At 54.0% G+C, this 5072-nt stretch overlaps 1 non-coding gene across 1 annotated transcript; it reads right to left on the reverse strand.

Annotated features, from left to right (window-relative positions):
* Positions 1–3455: 3455 nt before the first annotated feature.
* Positions 3456–3588, reverse strand: LOC117286632. Its single transcript, XR_004517792.1, has one exon. It is a non-coding gene; the product is annotated as a small nucleolar RNA SNORA9 (small nucleolar RNA).
* Between the last annotated feature and the right edge of the window lie 1484 nt (positions 3589–5072).

A 5072-nucleotide genomic window follows, 5' to 3' on the forward strand; every position in this document is an offset into this window, starting at 1 on the left:
ATCCCCAGTACCAAAAAAAAAGTAAAAATTCTGCGTGTCCGTGTATGTGCTGAAACTGGTCAGTCAGTGACCCGGAAACTGCTGACAAGTACACCCCCCAGCTGTAGAAATGGGGCTCTGGCTCCTCCCAGACTCCCTCCAAGTTCCATCCCGGTGTGGCTGGGGTCCCCACCAGCCTCTTGGGCTGGTGCATTTGGAGGGTTTTCCCGCTGAGGTCCGGGCTGGGGACCTGTCACTTTTGGGTTCCTGTGCAGTTTCACTTCCCCTCCCCTCAGGGAACCACGCAGCCCCCAGGTTTAATATTTTTAAAGGGGCTGACATAAAGGAGGAATTTAAAAAATCTGATGTGGCTGAGTTCCAGTAAAACCTTCGGGACATCTGTGTCTGAGTGTTGAGAAATTTTCACCCGTCATGACATATTCTTTGGGTTTTTTTCAAGCTTATAAACCTCAAGACCATTCTTAGCTCAGGCTGGCTGTGGGCGGACTTTGAGACTGGTTGCCATGAACCCAGGGCAGAACCATAGTTGTCCCCTCCTGCCTGCAGGTTTGCAGAACCCTGCCAGGCACACTGCCTCATTTGATCCCTAAGACCCACATGGTAGTGACTTTGACCCCGTTCCTGTCTCCCCTCTACAGGACATGGTGGAGAGATGACACCACACACAGGAAGTTCCTCCCCAGCTGCCCCAACCCCTGGTCCTCTTCTCAACAGGAAGCTGGTGGGTTTTCCCAGGGCACCATGAAGACTGGACAGCAGGGCTACTGGAGGCCCTCGGGCGCTGAGGAAATCCTCAGGACCTTGGTAGCAGCTTTTGTTTCCAGGACTTTCTCCTCTAGCCTGAGGGCTCTTTGCCCTTCCTGGCTTGCTCCCTTCTTCCAGCCTCAGGTTCCCAAGTGCACACCCAGCTGCTGTTTGAGGCAGGGTCTCACTATGTAGATGACCAGCCTGGAACTCACAATGCTGGGACAGCTGGTGCCAATCCCAACTTTTTTTTTTTGCTAATTCATTACATTTTCATTAGCGCTTTTGTTCTGTTGATTTCTGCAATTCCTCTTGCCAGAAAAGCAGCTGTCAGCTTCTTCACACAGTGACTCAGGCCTGCATTAACTTTTACTTTTCCTGAGAACAAACTGCTGGGTAAGTTGTAGGTGCTATTCCCAGGCACCCTACAAATCCAGCACAGCCCCACCCCATGCCCAGTGGAAAGACACTCACTCCACCTCCAAAAGACATTGCTCTTCTCAGGACTGCCTTCAGGCCCCGTGTCACACCTCCAGACACAAAACTCCCTGTTCTGGAGCAGTCAGGAACCTGGGGAGCTGGCACCACCAGACTTCCCCATTCAGTCAGCAGTAAACGAAACCTGCTTATCTCTGAATGGGTGTCTGGCCTCGCACCTCACCATGACACCAGGTGAGCGAGCCCGGTGTGCATGACCCTTTTCATCGGCAGGCAGGCACTCCTGGGGCACACTGCTCACAACAAAGGGCTTTGTGTACTTTGATCCTAAAACTTAGATGAGGATCACAGCTAAAGGCCAAGCATCACTGAACTGTCCACAGGTCAGAACAGTTCCCTTAAGCCAGTGGTGGTGAACCTGTTTTTCTTTAACACAAAAATGTTAACATATAAGTAGTTTTTTCTAAACTAAAACCACAGTATTCAGGTTTAACTGCAGCATTGGAATTTGCGAGCACTGCCTTACACAGTGGCTCCTGCTGTGGTGTGCCCCACCCACGTGTGCCCCTGGTGACCAGCCACGTCCAAGCGCCCACTGATGAGCACAGAGATAGAACAGAGACTCCAGAGGTTCCTTCACCTTTCCATTCAGCCTTTGGGAGCAACAGAGAAAGAGACAAATCACACATTCAAAGCCATATTTATTAAACGCCCTTTCACCTAGGAAATGCCAGAAAGGCTGGAGACACAGCCAGGCTCCCTATTCCGGAAGCAGAGACTGTGGGCTGGAAACACACCAGCCTGGAACTGCCGATTCCTTCTGCACGCAAGTGAGCTTCAACCTGCTCAGTTATGGCGTGAGTCCTGCTCCCTCACCTGGTGACTGTGGCTTCTATATCCACACTGTCATCTGCAGATGAGAAATTATGAATACCATGGGGGGTGCTATAATTAGGGACACAGCAGACACAGCTGGGGGCTGTCACAAATCCCCATCAATCCCTATCGCCAGGCACAAAACTGAGCACAAGTTCCTAACTCCCAACCCATCCCAGGGGGTAGGGGGCAGAGGGCTGAGGCCCTAAGTGGCAGCAGCCACACCCCTTCCAGGCAGGCCCCACCATCCACCCCCAGGAGCCAGGGTATGGTGTAGGCAGGAGACAACCGTCCAAAGCGGTCCTGTGAGCCAGCAGAATTAACCTCTCTAGGATGTGATCACCTGACTTACAACTCAGGTGGCCAGAGCAATGGTTGTTGAGCTTTTTCTTAGCCAACACCTCATGGAAAGTTTCCCCGTCACAGGAATGACTTGCTGCATGGATCTTTCCTGCATGTACCCCACATGGGTCCACAGGACATCGAGACAGCCACACATGGGTCAGTTCAGGTTTCTTCTAGCCCCGGAATCATGGCATTGCTGCCAGAAAACACCAAGGAACATCAGCCAACACTGAGCCACGTATGGGCAGGAACAGAAGGCTCTGGACACCCCTCCTGGCAGGCAACACGCTAACCTGACCATTTCATGGATGCGGGTGGAAACTTAAGTCCCACGTTAGAAATAAAGCACAGGAGATCCACAGCAAAAGCAGCAGCCAGAACACCAGCATCCAGCACCCTGAAGCCCCAGGGCAATCACGGAGTACACTGGCTGCTCCCTCTCTGGAGGACAGGACCACTCCAAATATCTCAAGAGGTTCATGTGGGGCTGGGGGAGATGTACTGGCCTGTAACCCCAGCTGCTTAGGAGGCTGAGGCAGGAGGAGCACATGTTCAAGCCCAGCTCAGCCAACTTAGTGAAAATAAATGAAATAATAAAATAAAAAGATCTAGGTTGCAGACCCGGGTCCACTGCCTGGTACCCTCCATACACCAAAGGTAATGGGGGAAGTGGCAGCCAATGCCCTGCTCACCTGCTGGTAGAAACATGAGACTTGGAGGCCTCCCCAGCACCAGTCCCAGTGCCTGTTCCTGAAATTTAAGCGACAGAAAGTTAGCTGGGAGCTCCACCGGTAGAGACAACGGATCTGTGCTGTCTCCTTCCAAGCCAGCCCACCCCTTACTGCCCACAACAGCCCTGCACCAAGGGAGGAACACAAGGGCGTTTCCTTCCAACCGGAAGTTCCCTCCCCTCCCAGCTTCCTCTACCGTCTGGCTTCCTGGGAAAAGCACCGGCCACGGGCGGAGGCTTTTATATTTGCTTTCCTTTTAACTTTACCATGCGTGGCAAGCGGCTGCCACACTGAGACAGACCAGATCCGGAGGGAGCATATGATTGTCTGAAATTTCTATAACCTTGCTCTGGATAGAGCAGGGCAAGGCCTCAAACCGTTTCAAAACTGTTCTAGCAAGCACTGTAGGAATGCACAGGGTCACGGCAGGCCCCAGCACGCTGGAGGCTTGCTACTCACATCCACCCAAGTCCCGAAGCCCCCTCTGGGGCTCCCGAACCCTACAGCACAGCAGGGAGAAGAGGAGAGTTGAATTAGCAGCGCTGAGCTACATTCCCAGCCTTTTTTCTTTTTTTTTTTTTTTTTTATTGATTTTATTGGTACATTTAGGGATACAGTACAGTTACATTTATTGTTGGGATCATGTACCAGCCTTTTTTCTTTTGACAGGATCTTGGCTTAAAGTGCCTAAACCGGGCTCAGCTTCCGAGGGCGCTGGATTACAGGCATGGGCGGGCACGCCCGCTTCACCCTGGTATTTTCTGGCTCCGAAAACTTTTGAGCTACAATGTAGACGGAGAAACACCAAGAAGGTTCAGCAAGCACTTTCCTTACCAAACAATGTTTCAGACAAATGTAGGAGCAGTTCCAGAAAGGCGGAACTGGGGCCTCCAGAACGTGACTTACCGGGACATCTTCCAGAAGAGCCGGCCGACAGTCAACCCTGGCCCTCTGACCCGTTCACCGGGCCACGACTCCCACCTGGAAAGGGACGGACGGTCAGGTCCAGCCCGCCCCTCAAGCCCCTCAAGCCCTCTCCGGGCGGGTCTCCCATGAGGTCACTAGCCCCACTCCTTCCTCGTGGCATTCCCCCAAGGTCACGCTGGAGAAACCTCACTTCTTTTCCAGCCGAGACCCTAAGAAGTTTGGCGAAGCCACTTCTATGCACACGAGTCCCTTCTGGCGAAAGCGTGCACAGCGCACCCAGCCCCCCTGCGAGGCCGCAGCACGCGCGGCGAGCCCCACCCAAGACAGCCTGGCCTCCCTCCACCGAGCTCCGAACGTCCTCGACCCCTACCCGGGCTCAACAAGGAACAGTCACCGCCTGGGGACCCTGATGGCTGCGGATACCGAGAACACCCAACTCTCCAAGGGCCTGTCATGGCTGTGGTCAGAGAGGCAGCCGGGCGCCGTGACGTCATCCCGCTGCTCCGCTCCACCCCCGTACGGAGGCTAAACCGCTAAATCCAGCTTCCTGGCGGATGTCGTCATTGGGGGCGTGGCCTTGGACCGGTGCTCTGTAGTTTGGGCTGCCCCGGGTAATGTCAGGGAACCAGGCTGGATCGGCGTCCTGGTCGAGCTTGAGGCTCAGCCATCTGCGTGTATACTCAGTGGAGACTCTACTGCTCTGTCCCCTTAGCGACCCGGGTCTCATCTGCCCAGGGTCCCATGTCTAAGGGAGCTAACAGGACAAGCCCGGGTGGGATCCGCGCGTGGAGTCCCAGAGGGATCGCTGGCTGAGGGAGGTTGAGACGCCGAGCCCTGGGAATGGACCGAAGCCCGCCTGCAGGCTCAGCAGGGGACAAGACAGGCAGGGGGAAAGGCAGTCATTTAGGCACAAAGTCGTACAGGCTGGAGGCAGGTAAGAAAACATCATAAACTGTAGACTAGATCCGCCCAAGCTTGTGGTTTCAAACGTTAGCCCAAGAGTACATAACA

The sequence above is a fragment of the Fukomys damarensis genome, unplaced genomic scaffold (genome assembly GCF_012274545.1).
Source record: "Fukomys damarensis isolate Sample0158 unplaced genomic scaffold, DMR_v1.0_HiC HiC_scaffold_17, whole genome shotgun sequence".
Lineage (NCBI taxonomy): Eukaryota > Metazoa > Chordata > Mammalia > Rodentia > Bathyergidae > Fukomys > Fukomys damarensis.